The sequence below is a fragment of the Bombina bombina genome, chromosome 4 (assembly GCF_027579735.1).
Source record: "Bombina bombina isolate aBomBom1 chromosome 4, aBomBom1.pri, whole genome shotgun sequence".
Taxonomy (NCBI): domain Eukaryota; kingdom Metazoa; phylum Chordata; class Amphibia; order Anura; family Bombinatoridae; genus Bombina; species Bombina bombina.
The window spans coordinates 727695734-727712452 of NC_069502.1; positions in this window are offsets into that span (position 1 = coordinate 727695734).

Genomic DNA, 16719 nt, shown 5'->3' on the forward strand with positions numbered 1-16719 from the left:
TATACACGGTGAAGGAAGGCACTCACTGGTCTTTTCATCAAAAAAACTTTATTGAGCGTGACGTTTCGGGGACACACTCCCCTTCCTCAGACAGGGAGTGTGTCCCTGAAACGTCACGCTCAATAAAGTTTTTTTGATGAAAAGACCAGTGAGTGCCTTCCTTCACCGTATATATTTACCTGCTGGCACCCTGGCATCAGGATTTTGAAAGTGAGAGTGCTCTCTATCTACATATATATATATATATATATATATATATATATCATTTTTGGTGTTCCAAGCACTCCTTGTATTGTTAGTCTTCCTGGGAGCTCTCCATAATATACATGTAGAAAGTCAAGTGGAAGAAGAGGCATTCACAGGTCTTAATTTCCAATATTTATAACTTTATTTCTGCAAGATAACATCATAGGATTAAATCAATCAGGGACCTTTGTCATTACTGTATCAACAGGTTTTAGTGTCTTACATTCAGGAAATTAAGACCTGTGAGTGCTTCTTCTTCCACTAGACTTTATATATGTAACCCCTTCCTTATCTATCTTTGCTGAGAATGATACAGGTTGGACGGTCACTTTTGACGCTGTGGCTTCACAGGAATGGCCTAAGTCTCCGCTGGAGTAGGGAGTCTGGGACATCTTGATTAATGTAACATACAGTGCCTCCACTCAGTGATACAATTCTCAGGGAACCCACAACACTGAGACAATGAGTTCCCCGCAACATGCAATAATAAACAGAAGCAGATAATAAAGTAACAGAATATATTTAAATGCAAATAGAACAACATATAAATAACATAACAGTCCCACACTTTGCAGGGTACCCTTTTTCCCAAAATACACTGCTAAGTAAAGTCCCTTGTGGTGGTGCACAATGGGGCCCTTAGTAAGTTTCAGATATCTGTTTAGTGTGAGGGATAACTGTAACTGTTCCACTACCTGAATCCTCCTGTAGAATGTTCTAGAAAAGGTCTGGCTGCTGTCTCTGCTGCTTGCTTTTCCACTTAAGTGCTGACAGTCTGAAATGACAGCTCACTCTAGTCCTACTGTAGCTGCTTCTTACTGTGACATCAGGCTGAGTGTTCACAGCATGCAGGGTCCTGGATGCTTTATTTCCACTTAAGTGCTGACAGTCTGAACTGACAGCTCACTCTAGTCCCAATGCAGCTGCTTCTTACTGTGACATCAGGTGTTCACAGCATGTAGGGTCCTGGATGCAGCCTTTATCATCCCAGGCAGAATCACACACACACACATCTTTTAGCAGCCCTGAACAGCTCTGACTAAACTCTCCTCACAGGAAGTCTCTGAAACTGCCAGCCTCTGATTGGCTCTCACTACCATGTGATGCAGGGTTGAGCAAAGGGCAAAGTGCAGTTAATCCCTGCAGCAAAATGACAAAGGTCTACATTCTCCCCCTGTAAAATTCCTGCCTTCCACTGGCAGGGTAGATACATTAAATAATTAAACATCACTCTGGCACAAGTAACAAACTAATCTAATACAGCTGTGTTCCTGTACCTAACAATTTATTCAAGGTGTCAAGGGCATGTAATACTTGTATTTCCTTGGAGTGGGACTCTTGCCAGTATGTGGGTTCCCCTACTCGGTCATAAGTGAATAATCTTGGTGGATGCCTATGTCTTTGACTTCCTCTTGAGTCTCTTTGTGGCAACTGTTAAATTCCTCCAGAAGTAGATCTTCTCACTGCTCTGTTTGGAAAAGGTGCTATAGCTTGATGCCTAGGTCTCCCCATAGAATATGTATCTGTGTCAGTAGATCTAGGGATGAAGTTGGGGCTTTCAGGATTAAGATCTGACTGAGGAGAAGCAACAGGAGGGTCAGAAGCTTCTTGCTGAGCATCAGGAGGTGTTCACCACTCTTGATCTAAACCTGAATTGTCATTGTTTCCTTCACTAGAATTATCTGCTTCCTTCACTTCTGGTTGACCAACAGGTAACAAATGATTTTGATGCATGCCTTAATTCGGCCTTCAGGCCCTTTTATTTTGTATACAGGAAGTCCTGGAAGCTTGGAAACCACTTTAAAAAGGGTGCCTTTCAACCAGTCAGCGAGTTTGTGTTTTCCAATAATACCTAGGTTTTTAAGGAGTACCTTATCCCCTGGCTGAATTTCACTATGCCTGACTTTACCGTCATAACGTCTTTTGTTATTTTCGTTAATCCGGGAACTAGCCTTCTCTGCCAGGCCATAGGCTCTTTGTAGACTCTGTTTCAAGTTGCAAACATACTGGTAATGTGGGACATGGGCCATTCCATCAGAAGAGAATCAAACTGAAGATCTATTGGAAGCCTTGCTTCTCGACCAAAAAGCAAGTAATAAGGAGAATATCCTGTAGATTCATGTCTTGTACAATTGTATGCGTGAACCATGTATTCAACATGCATACTCCAGGTTCTTTTCTCTGTATCGTTAAGGGTCCCTAACATGTCCAACAGGGTACAGTTGAACCTTTCAGGAAGAGCATCCCCTTCAGAATGGTAAGGAGTAGTTCTGGACTTTTCAATGTTTCAAAAGTTCTTTTATGAGTCGGCTTTCAAAGTCACGACCCTGATTAGAATGAATTTGGCTAGGTAACCGGTAGTAAATGAAAAACTTCTGCCATAGCACTTTGGCAACTGTGGTGGCTTTGTGGTCTTTAGTAGGGTAAGCTTGAGCATACCTGGTGAAATGATCAGTCACTACCAGTACATTTTCTACTCCTGCTGAATCAGTCTCAATACACAGAAAATCCATACAGACTAGATCCATGGGGACAGAGCTCTTTAGGTGGCCCATTGGCGCAGCTCGGGTAGGTAGAGTTTTCCTCTGAATACACCTTCGGCAATTATGACAATGCCTCTCCACAGACTCTCTCATTTTTGGCCAGAAGAAACGATCTTGCACCAATCCAAAAGTTTTGTCCACCCCCAGGTGTCCATGTTGGTCATGCAAGGATATTAGTACCATTCTTCTATACTTTTCTGGTAATACCAACTGTCTTCGTCCTGGGTGATCATTATATTGAATGAGCCTATAGAGAAGTCCCTTCTCAATATGGAAACGGCTCCATTCTCTCTTGAATAGTTGTTGCAACTCAGCAGGTAACAGTTCAAGTATTTTTGGCACCCATTCTTAGCAGCTTTTAATAATGGGCCCACTGTTGGGCCTTGAGCTTGAGTTTGTTGTTTATCCTCATTACTGATGCTTGTCCACTGGGGCAGGTTATCTGGGTAACAAATAGCCTCTGGAACTGCCTCAGCACTACAACTGAGTGAGTCGATGCATCTCAATTCAGAAAAGTTAACCCACCCATCTTCAGTGATAGAGGTCTGACACAATGCCCTTACTCCAAGGCCAGGAATTTCAATCCAATCTTCTTTATCTGTCTCTGGAGGAAGTCCAGGTCTCCGAGATAAAGCATCAGCTCCCACATTAGTAGATCCAGGCTTGTATTTCAATGAGAAGCTATAGTTGGACAAAGCTGCAAGCCAGCGATGTCCAGTGGCATCTAGTTTAGCTCTGGTCAAGATAAAGGTGAGGGGATTGTTGTCGGTCCTCCCCTCAAATTCTGCACCATACAGGTAATCATGTAGTTTATATACGATAGCCCACTTCAATGACAGAAATTCTAGTTTATGCACTGGGTAATTCTTTTCAGCTTTAGACAAGCTCCGACTAATGTAGGCAACAGGCCTCAGCCCCTTAGGATGTGTCTGGTGGAGAATGCCTCCAAGCCCTTCCATGCTGGCATCTACATGAAGCACAAACGGTTTCTCAAGATCTGCATATGCCAGTACAGGAGCTTCAGTCATCTTACTTTTAAGTAGCTGAAAAGCCTCTTCACAGGAATTAGTCCACTTATCTCCTATGGGTTTCTTGGAATGCAGGCTCTTCTGCTTGGCATTCTCTCCAGGCTCCAATTTCAGAAGATTGTGAAGACTTCTGGCTATCTTGGAGTAAACTTCTACAAAACGACGGTAGTAACCACAGAACCCCAAGAATGAACGTAGCTCTTCAATATTCTTTGGTCTTGGCCAATTTACCACTGCTTCTATTTTTGCTGGGTCTGTGGCCACACCTTCTGCAGAAACTATATGTCCAACATAAGTCACTGAGCTTCTTGCAAATTTGCATTTGTCAACTGATAACTTCAGACCTTCAGCTTGCAATCGATCTAACACCCTCAGCAACCGATTTTCATGTTCTTCAGGGGTTCTTCCAAAAATTATTATATCATCCAGATAAACAAGGCACTCTCTTGGACTAAGGTCCCCAAGGGTCTTTTCCATTAATCTCTGGAAAGTTGCTGGGGCCCTGGTAATCCCTTGTGGCATACGGGTAAACTGGTAGAAACCCAAAGGGCAGATGAATGCTGTTTTCTCTTGGTCTTCTTTTTTCATGGGAACTTGATAATATCCAGAGGGGAGATCCAATACACTAAACCATTTGCTACCAGATAGAGCATTCAGTTGATCTTCTATTCGGGGTAGTGTATACTGGTCAGGAATTGTTTGTTTATTTAAAGTTCGATAGTCTATACATAATCGCACTGAGCCATTCTTTTTCCTCACCACTACAATGGGAGAAGCATAGGGACTTCTAGATTCTTTGATAATGCCAGTATCTTCCATTTCTTGCAAGATGTTTCTCACATCCTCCACATCTCGTGGTGCTATACATCGAGACCTCTCACGAAAGGGAGCAGAGTCCATCAATCTTATGGTGTGTTGTGCACTCTTGCAACACCCTACATCCATGTCTTTAGTTGAGAAGACTCCTCTTCTGGGTTTTAGAGCTTTAAGCAATCTCTCTTTCCATTCAAATGGTAAATTTGAGTCTTCAAAATCAATCTCCAATTCTCCTGAGGAGTTGACTGCTGGTTCTATGGGAAGGGCAGAAATAGGGGTTATTTCCTCTAAGAGGTGAAGGATTCCCAATTCTTGACAATGATCAATATGGACATCTCTTGGGGACAGATTACAGACAGTTACTACAAAAATGCCTGTTGTGCCTTTCTGCCAGTCCTTGACTTCAGGCATAATCATCCAGCCCTTTTGAATGTCCTCTTCAGGAATAGATTCTACACAGAAGATCTGTGCACAATTAATCATACCCTCCTGTAAGGTGGGTACAGCTTTAACAGATTTAATTTCTCCAGGTCATAAAGTTAAAGGCTGGGGGCCCCAGTAATGGAACTGCCCAGTCAGTGATTCTTGAGCTAATTTGGGACATTTGTGTCTTAGGGCAGGCTCCAATTCAGCTATCTGATTAATGGATATATTTCCTACCTCTTGCAAGTAGGATCTAAGCAAGTTTCAAACCATACTAGTGTTGGTTCCCAGGAGAATTGAGAAACTTGATTGTTTAGGGGTAGGGCACAACAGAGCCTCCACATCCATGGAGCAAGTCTTTCCAGTGTTCAGTTGTGGGATGACAATCTGCACTCTGACTACTCCTTCTACTGTACAGGCTTGTGAACCTAGCCCCCATAAACTGACAACTTCAGCTGTGGCAATAGGTAAGTGATGTAGGTGAGCATCATAAAATGATCTGAAGATAATGGTCACCTGGGATCCAGTGTCTAGTAATGCAGAAGCTGGGATGCCCTCAACCATAAGTGATACCAGTGGCTTGGGTCCAACTCTGATACTTGCAGCTGTTTCCAGGCTCTTAATGTGACACTTCTTCCAATGAGTCCATTTTTTTTCTAGAAACTTTTCTTTTGGGTAAGGTATCTTTGACAAAGGTTTCAACCTGAAGAACATCTTCTTTATGTGTACAATGGGATGCTATATGTCAGGATTCCATTTCATGTTTTACTTCTCTCACTTCTCATCACATGGTTCTCTCACTTTCACATTACTTAAGGCTCCACCTGTCAGCAAACAGGTGCTTAGTTATTTTCATTAGCAGGAGTAACAGCTTACACGCAGTCTCTGAGCTGCATTGATTTTCTCAAACCAACTGCTTTCACAAAGGACTGTTTGCTTGGATTACTCTGGACTACTTTCTACAAGGATTACATCCCCTGAAATATCCTGTTTGCATCCTTGGACTTACAGCTAAGTTACCTCTTAACTTTATTCCATGCATACTATTAGAGAACTTAACTGCTGAATTGTTATTGTACACATTCAGCATCACTCTTAATTTAACCGGAGCTGACAGCCGCTGCAGTTTTCTAAAATACTCTGCACACTATTTCATACAGGGGAATCACTCTCTCCATTCTAACTTCATAATATATATGCTGCGTTAAGAACAAGACACTCTGAGCTCCAACATAACAAGCTTGAACTGAAGCAGTTCTAACTATTTCAAAAATAAAAACTGTTACTTTGTTTTGCAACCGCAAGTCCGGGCATGTTGCCAAATTCCTCTCTTACTCTGCAACAGCTGCTCTCAATAAACTCCACTACAAAATAGCAGCTACAAGACAACTGAAGCATTCTCTATGATTTGTTAAAAGTATATCTCTTGCAAAACAAGCTTACCTCTTACAAGGATTAACCCAACTCTCTCCTGCATTACATGTTTATTTAATGTAAGCATAAAAAAAGAAATTTTGTTTTTCTCAAGTTCTTTAATTTAGAAGCATAACTTTCTTCTATCATTTTTTCATTATTTTTCCATACTGTGCCAGTCTAACAGTATTGGAAATATTGTGCTTAGAAGGATTCATGTTGTGATAGTACTAACAGCATTGAACCTCTAACTTATTATTAATTCACCACAGGTTTACTGGTCTATGCTCACCTAAATAGCCCAAAAACCCTGGTGATACAAAACAATAATTTGATCTGCAGTTGCGTTCCACTTACATAGTTGAAATAGACTTTACATAATAACTAAGCCTCACAATGGAACCAGCAGATCTCCCAACAATAGTTTATAACCTTTCTAAACAAGTGGATGAACTTAACCAGGGTCTTAGGGATTTAAAAGTAGAGAATGAGACCCTTAGGAAGGTTATTTAAGATACAGTTTCTAGCAAACCTGTTCCTGCACAGCCTGTTACTGAACCAATCATTGCTCTGCCAGATTTATTCCATGGTGACAGACGTCAGTATCGTCAATACAGAAATGCTTGTGTACTAACATTTAGTCTGAAACCTGTCACATATCCTAATGACAGGACTAAGGTGTTGAGCATGATTACTTATCTACGTGGGGAACCCCGCATTTGGGCAGATACTTTGTTTGAGTCAAACAGCCCTCTTCTATCCTCTTTACAGTCCTTCCTTGCTGTTATGGATGAGTTATATTCAGATTCCAACCTCCAACATACAGCGGATGATAAACTGAGGAAGTTAAAACAAGTCAACCGACCAGTCGAGACCTATATCACTGAATTTAAACAACAAGCTATTGATTCCCAATGGAATGCAGTTGCTCTTAAAAGTCAATTTAGATTAGGTCTGTCTGATCAGGTAAAAGATGAACTTGCTCGTATAGATATCCCAGACTCTTTGGAAGCATTTATGAGATTGGTTATGCAGATTGATAGGAGATTAAGAGAAAGAAAGACGGAACGCCAGCACACAGAGCCCTCCTATAAAAGGCCTTCTCACCCCATTCAAACAACTTCCACTGCTCATTCTTCTAGCAGTGCTCCAGAGGCTATGGAGATTGGCTTCATTCGAGGCCCCCTCACTTCTGAAGAAAGATTCAGATGTAAATCCAAGGGTCTTTGCATGTATTGCGGTTCCGCTGCTCACTCTGTTCAGGATTGTCCATCTCTACGCAAGAAAAAGAACCGTAAGTCATTTTCTAGTTTGACTTCTCTATTGGTATATGACAAACCCATTCACTGTATTCTACCCCTCTCTTTCCAGTGGGACTGCAAACAACTGAAGAAAGAGGCCATAATTGACACAGGCGCACAAGGAAACTACATGGATGCTTCTATTGCATTAACAAATAAAATACCACTCATAAAAAAATTGTCTCCTGTTTTTATTCGAGTAGTGGATCAGTCTGAAATTTCTTCAGGACCTATAATTCAACATACCATCCCCATTCTGGTTACCACCTTCGACTCACATCAAGAATATATCATGTTTGATATTATCAGTTCTCCAGTCTTCCCTATTGTCCTAGGTTTACAATGTCTTCAATTGCATGAACCAACATTAACTTGGAGTTCTCTTGACATCAAATTTAATTCTAAATACTGTCAACAAAGTTGCTTACATCCTACAACTCTTTTACATATTACTGAAGTGCCCAGTATCCCCAAAGCTTACGACAAATTTAAAGAAGTCTTCAGCAAAAAGGAGGCAGACAGCTTACCTCCTCATCGGTCCTACGACTGTCCTATTGACCTCAAACCAGGAACCACACCTCCATACGGCCATCTTTACCCTCCCTGTCAACTAGAGTTGGACCATCTTAAAACCTATTTAGATGAAAACCTGAAAAAAGGCTTTATTCGCCCCTCTGTTTCACCTGCTGCAGCTGGTTTCTTCTTTGTCAGAAACAAAGACAACTCACTTCGACCTATAATTGATTTTAGGGAGTTGAACAAAATAAACATCAAAATACCTGTTCCCAGTAAAAAAATAGCTGGCTTATTTATCGGACCTTTTACAGTAAGCAATATTGTTAATGCCAATGCAGTTATTCTTGATCTTCCGTCATCATTGCCTATTCACCCAACCTTCCATGTCTCGCTCCTGAAACCGGCTTCCTCTACCTCAATGACTAAACCTATTCTTCCCCCTGATCCGGTGACCTTGGATGTTGACATATTTGAGGTCCAAGACCTATTGGATTCTAGATACTACAATGGTCAGTTTCAATACATTGTGAGGTGGAAGGGTTTCTTGCCAGATGACGACACTTGGGAACCGCACACCCACATAGACGCTATCCACATAGACCCAGGCATCAAGCTGAGGATCGGCTTCCTTGAAGGGGGGGCTTATGTCAAGATTCCATTTCATGTTTTACTTCTCTCACTTCTCAACACATGGTTCTCTCACTTTCACATTACTTAAGGCTCCACCTGTCAGCAAACAGGTGCTTAGTTATTTTCATTAGCAGGAGTAACAGCTTACACGCAGTCTCTGAGCTGCATTGATTTTCTCAAACCAACTGCTTTCACAAAGGACTGTTTACTTGGATTACTCTGGACTACTTTCTACAAGGATTACATCCCCTGAAATATCCTGTTTGCATCCTTGGACTTACAGCTAAGTTACCTCTTAACTTTATTCCATGCATACTATTAGAGATCTTAACTGCTGAATTGTTATTGTACACATTCAGCATCACTCTTAATTTAACCGGAGCTGACAGCCGCTGCAGTTTTCTAAAATACTCTGCACACTATTTCATACAGGGGAATCACTCTCTCCATTCTAACTTCATAATATATATGCTGCATTAAGAACAAGACACTCTGAGCTCCAACATAACAAGCTTGAACTGAAGCAGTTCTAACTATTTCAAAAATAAAAACTGTTACTTTGTTTTGCAACCGCAAGTCCGGGCATGTTGCCAAATTCCTCTCTTACTCTGCAACAGCTGCTCTCAATAAACTCCACTACAAAGTAGCAGCTACAAGACAACTGAAGCATTCTCTATGACTTGTTAAAAGTATATCTCTTGCAAAACAATCTTACTTCTTACAAGGATTAACCCAACTCTCTCCTGCATTACATGTTTATTTAATGTAAGTATAAAAAAGAAATTTTGTTTTTCTCAAGCTCTTTAATTTAGAAGCATAACTTTCTTCTATCATTTTTTCATTATTTTTCCATACTGTGCCAGTCTAACAGTATTGGAAATATTGTGCTTAGAAGGATTCATGTTGTGATAGTACTAACAGCATTGAACCTCTAACTTATTATTAATTCATCACAGGTTTACTGGTCTATGCTCACCTAAATAGCCCAAAAACCCTGGTGATACAAAACAATAATTTGATCTGCAGTTGTGTTCCACTTACATAGTTGAAATAGACTTTACACTATATGCCCAAGCCCATTACATCTAAAACACCTGAGAGGTTTGTCATGTTTATTATCCTGGGTAGTTAAATTGATATATTCACAATTTCTGGGTTGATGTTCTTTTTTCTCTTTTGTACTTTTGATTTTCTGGGAACTGTCCTGAGCAGAGGATTTCTCAGGAGCTCTTATCCATGAATGAGTGAGATGAGTCTTCTCTATAGTCCTTATTTCCTTCATTACTTCAGCAAAAGATAGAACCTTTTTAATACATAAAAGATTCTCCAAGGTGGCTGCACAGGAGTCTCCAGGTAGTGTTCCTCTAAGGAGCTGTTTGCACCTGTATATGTCAATTTCAGATGCGGGAATGATCCCTTTCTCCACTAATGTTCCTACTATGAGTTCTACTCTCACAACATAGGCTGACAGTTTTTCACCTTTTACTTGAATTGAATTTGCATATCGTTCTCTCAACTCAAACTCATCTTCTTCCTCTGCATATGCAGTCATTATAATTTGAAGGAGCTCTGATGCAGAAGCTTGAGGATGGATAATTTGATGGTGCCTTACCAGGTCTAAGGTCGGACCTTTTAAACCTTCTATGAGCCTTTGTCGTTTCACATCCTCAGAACAAGCCCATTCTCTAAGAAGCTGCAAAGTAGTGTCTCTCCAGGATTTGAAGCACTCTTCTCCAACAGGAGTAGGGTCAATCCCAGAGAAAATCTTCAATCTCTTCTAATTGTGAATGTGTTGAGCTTGGGTCAATTCCACCGCTAATTGTTTAAGTATATTTGTTATGGCAGAAGAAATCTCTTGCTTAGGAGAATCATTCTTTAGTCTCCTTTGACTTACTATAGAACTGCCTTCAGAATCATTTACATTTAAATCATCTTCAGACTCAGTGTCACTATTTTGAAATATCAGGTCACAATTATCAACCTCCTCGTGGTCAGAATCTCCTTCTGGGTATACTATCAGGCACCCTTTAGGGTCTGCTCCAGGTATAGGGATTCTAGTTGTTCCTTTTTCTGGATTTATATCCTGGTCCCCCTGAACAAGGGTCACACCATGAGTTCCTATTTTCTTAGCCTGAACTATGGCAGGGTTTTCCAACCCAGGGATCAGTTTTAGGGCATCTATAAACTTCCTCCGGCTGAGTCCAATAGGAGTTTGCACAGCCACAACCTTCTGGGGAGGAACCCTCATTATTCTAGCCCACTCTCTAACATCTCTGGGTGATGGAACAGGGGTCTTGCTTAAACATTTCTTACTGTCCCAGTTCATCTCAGCGTTGCCTCCATCTGTAACCCCTTCCTTATCTATCTTTGGTGAGAATGATACAGGTTGGACGGTCACCTTTGACGCTGTGGCTTCACAGGAATGACCTAAGTCTCCGCTGTATTAGGGAGTCTGGGACATCTTGATTAATGTAACATACAGTGCCTCCACTCAATGATAACAATTCTCAGGGAACCCACAACACTGATACAATGAGTTCCCCACAACATGCAATAATAAACAGAAGCAGATAATAAAGTAACACAGAATATATTTAAATGCAAATAGAACAACATATAAATAACATAACAGTCCCACACTTTGCAGGGTACCCTTTTTCCCAAAATACACTGCTAAGTAAAGTCCCTTGTGGTGGTGCATGTTGGGGCCCTTAGTAAGTTTCAGATATCTGTTTAGTTTGAGGGATAACTGTAACTGTTCCACTACCTGAATCCTCCTGTAGAATGTTCTAGAAAATGTCTGGCTGCTTTCTCTGCTGCTTGCTTTTCCACTTAAGTTCTGACAGTCTGAAATGACAGCTCACTCTAGTCCTACTGTAGCTGCTTCTTACTGTGACATCAGGCTGAGTGTTCACAGCATGCAGGGTCCTGGATGCTTTATTTTCACTTAAGTGCTGACAGTCTGAAATGACAGCTCACTCTAGTCCCAATGCAGCTGCTTCTTACTGTGACATCAGGCTGAGTGTTCACAGCATGTAGGGTCCTGGATGCAGCCTTTATCATCCCAGGCAGAATCACACACACATCTTTCAGCAGCCCTGAACAGCTCTGACTAAACTCTCCTCACAGGAAGTCTCTGAAACTGCCAGCCTCTGACTCTGATTGGCTCTCACTACCATGTGATGCAGGGTTGAGCAAAGGGCAAAGTACAAAGTGCAGTTAATCCCTGCAGCAAAATCACAAAGGGCTACATATATATATATATATATATATATATATATATATATATATATATATATATATATATATTCATAGATATACATATGTTGACATGTGTGTGTATGTATCTCTATGTCAAAGCCCTTTGCAGTCCTTTTTTTTCTAACACCTGAGAAATCATATCTTTAAGCACTTAAAACTTTTTATTGCAATATGGCCTAGATTTGGAGTTTGGCGGTAGCCGTGAAAACCAGCGTTAGAGGCTCCTAACGCTGGTTTTAGGCTACCGCCGGTATTTGGAGTAAGTCAAAAAAGGGTCTAACGCTCACTTTTCAGCCGCGACTTTTCCATACCGCAGATCCCCTTACGTCAATTGCGTATCCTATCTTTTCAATGGGATCTTTCTAACTCCGGTATTTAGAGTCGTGGGGGAAGTGAGCGTTAGAAATCTAACGACAAAACTCCAGCCGCAGGAAAAAGTCAGTAGTTTAGAGCTTTCTGGGCTAACGCCGGTTCATAAAGCTCTTAACTACTGTGCTCTAAAGTACAATAACACCCATAAACTACCTATGTACCCCTAAACCGAGGTCCCCCCACATCGCCGCCACTCGATTAAATTTTTTTAACCCCTAATCTGCCGACCGCCACCTACGTTATACTTATGTACCCCTAATCTGCTGCCCCTAACACCGCCGACCCCTATATTATATTTATTAACCCCTAACCTGCCCCCCACAACGTTGCCACCAGCTACCTACAATAATTAACCCCTAATCTGCCAACAGCAAAGCGCCTCTACTTACGTTATCCTTATGTACCCCTAATCTGCTGCCCCTAACACCGCCGACCCCCATATTATATTTATTAACCCCAAATCTGCCCCCCACAACGTCGCCTCCACCTGCCTACACTTATTAACCCCTAATCTGCCGAGCGGACCGCACCGCTATTATAATAAAGTTATTAACCCCTAATCCGCCTCACTAACCCTATAATACATAGTATTAACCCCTAATCTGCCCTCCCTAACATCGCCGACACCTAACTTCAAACATTAACCCCTAATCTGCCGACTGGAGCTCACCGCTATTCTAATAAATGTATTAACCCCTAAAGCTAAGTCTAACCCTAACACTAACACCCCCCTAAGTTAAATATAATTTTCATCTAACGAAATTAATTAACTCTTATTAAATAAATTATTCCTATTTAAAGCTAAATACTTACCTGTAAAATAAATCCTAATATAGCTACAATATAAATTATATTTATATTATAGCTATTTTAGGATTTATATTTATTTTACAGGTAACTTTGTATTTATTTTAACCAGGTACAATAGCTAAAATAGTTAAAATAATTACAAAATTACCTGTAAAATAAATCCTAACCTAAGTTACAATTAAACCTAACACTACACTATCAATAAATTAATTAAATAAAATACCTACAATTACCTACAATTAAACCTAACACTACACTATCAATACATTAATTAAATACAATATCTACAAATAAATACAATGAAATAAACTAACTAAAGTACAAAAAATAAAAAAGAACTAAGTTACAAAAAATAAAAAAATATTTACAAACATCAGAAAAATATTACAACAATTTTTTTTTTTTTAATAATAGTTTTTATTGAGGTTCTTGAATAAGCATACAGACAATTGCAAACAATAAAGTATAGGACTTAACATAGCAGTAATATACATCATGCTCCTAAAGTAAACACACTCTGATTGACTCTGTTTCAATGGAGCCACTGAGATCTAAGACATAAATACATCCAACGTCCTAATAAATGATTACAAACCCATCTGATGCTAAACATAAAAAGTCAAACATAATTGGAAGAAAGACCTCATATTTTCAAATTTCTTTCCTGAGATACCTCCCTTGATGATCATTCAAAACATCTTGGATTTAAATGTCTGCAAAGGAATCGGTTAGGTAGATACAATACCAAGGTGAACACTATATGTAAGCTAAAAAAACGTATAGGCGTTACTTAGGGGGGTATAACACCCTGGCGAATGTAAGATGCAAACTGAATAATTGTGGAGGTGTTGCTTAGGGAGATATACCAATCAGGTAAATAACAGATGTAAATTAGATAATTAAATGGGAGTTGCTTAGGGAGATATACCAACAGGGTAAACCTCAAATGTAAACTCAGTATTTGTATAAGGATTGCTTAGGGAAATAGAACAGCAAGGTAAACATCAACTGTGAACTTAGTATTTTATTTGTGAGAAAGAGATTAATACTAAACAATCTTGCGTAGCTTGGGAGGGGAAGCGATGCTAATATAATTGTGTATTGCAAGATATGATTGTAAGAGGGGGAAGTAAGGTGTGGTATTGGCTAGAGAAACCACATAATTCACTCTCCTGAAATAGGAGGTATATTAAAGGAGGGGGGGAGGGAGGTGGAGGTTAAGCATGTTAGGCAGAATATATAAGCAGGCGCTGTATCAAGTCTAGGAATGACGCAAGCGCCTTGCTGTATGAAAAAATTCAGTGGGCGCATTATGTGCTAGCGGTCATATTGTATGCGTGTGTGGGGAGGAAATGGCAATTCAAGAATGTTAGGTAAACATATAGGCAAAGCACAATAACTCAATCCAAGCAATAAGTATATACTAGCATTTGCACTGTAGAGGAGAACTGTAGTTCTCTTTTCCCCTAAGTTGGGACCTGACTACTGAGTGTGGGCCCTACACCCAGCGCAGGTAACCTGAGGCATCTGGGGGACATTTATGGTAGAAGGGGGGGAGCATATGGTGAGTTCTAAAAATGGCTAAACAGGAATAAACCTGCTAGGAGCAGAGCCTATATATCATATAGCTGATTGGAGTAATTTACCATATAGCCCAATAACATCGACACTTAAAACCTATCTACTCCAGCATTAGTGTTGTCATTCAAAGCTCCTCAGGACCTCTTTCTCTTCCTCCCCCTCCCCAACACCCGTCCCATCCTAGCTGAAATATATCTATGATAGAGAACTACATACTTCTAAACTGGTTACTGCATTTAAATGAATAAATAAAAATAGATGCGCCATCTCGGCCGCTGACGACGCATCATTAACAAGAACAAATGTAACCAGACATTGTGACAAAAATATAAATATAGATATATGAAGGAGTGGGAAAAGGGAGGCATACGTAGTGTTGTCATATATTATATGGGTAACAGAGACCTGAGGACAACTATGTCAGAACGTAAGGCTAAGAGCTGGACATCAATGTGGCTAAAAATATAATAAGTTACAATAAATAACTGGCTAACACAGAAGAATATATGATATACTTAACACTTAGGGGTGTATATAGGGAGATAGTGTTATGTCTATCCGAAATATAACATAATGACAGCAGACTCAATCAGTACCAAGCATTCATTCAGATAGATGCATAAAACTCTGGATGAACTAGAGTATTGAGATCCTTATTGACAGTAGCAGTTAGCAGAAGCGTTTGATCTCAGGAACAGAGTCAATATTCTAAAACTTCAGACCGCAAAGTCTTCCTATGAAGTTCCTGTTAGAGGGATTGCATCGTAGTGGGAATCCAGGGGAAGTTTTTGGAGAGTTATAGGGACGGTGAAAAAGCGTTGCCTTACTCCACAAGATTGTAAAGAGATCTGAGGAGGGTTGCAGCGAAAACGTTCATTGCAGTATCGGCAACAGCTCTTCTCAGCTGAACGGACTCATCCCACTCCTACTCGCCAGACTTTACAGTGTCTTGCAGCGTGTTGAAATTTGCAGAAGAGTGAACTGAGTAGCCAAGACAGGGCTCCGGGCCATCGCAAGCCCTGGGACACAGATGTGATCTCTATTATGCAGACCTGAAGTAAGTGCCGCGTTTTCAAGCATGTGGGAGACCTCTCCAGCTGTATCTTGTCAGTATAGGGCAGATCTATCTGGATAAGGTCACTGCTGAGAATGGTCTTGTATGCAGGTCCAAGTGAAATACAGCATGGCGCTGGCTGCTGCCCTTGCGTAAATAACTCTGCAGCGGGTAGAGGGTGTCCCCTCTGTAAATCAAGCGCCTCCGCTTCATAGGTAATATTAGGTTGAGCTCTCATAGTAAACCGTATGCAAGTACTCTCCTCCTCTAACTTCTCAGCCTTCCTGCTCAAATTGGCGGCGCCGCAAGGTACATTCAAAGTTCAGACGCCATTATGCATGAATGTTCAAATGCCTCCCGATATCCTTTCAGGAAATCCCCGATCACCTCAAGGAGCTGTGTCGCTGTGCCCATGGTAAAGTTCTTCTGTGAAGACATTTATTGCCGGTATTAGGGTAGCAGATGGCGAAATTTACTCATCAGTCAGGCTCTCCCTAGGGGCAAAGATGGCCGCTCTTGATGTCACTGGCCTGCAGAGTAGATGGAAAAGTGATATAAATGTCTGCCAGGAGCGCTCTGCTGCTAGATTTTTCAGTATGTAGGTTCCTTAACTTCTAGGGTTACACCATCAGATAGTTAGATAGGTCAGAGCGGTCGCAAAATTTAGTTTTTATGTAGAAAAGTTCAGGAGCTATTGCAATGTGCGACCGCTCTGTGTGCCAGTT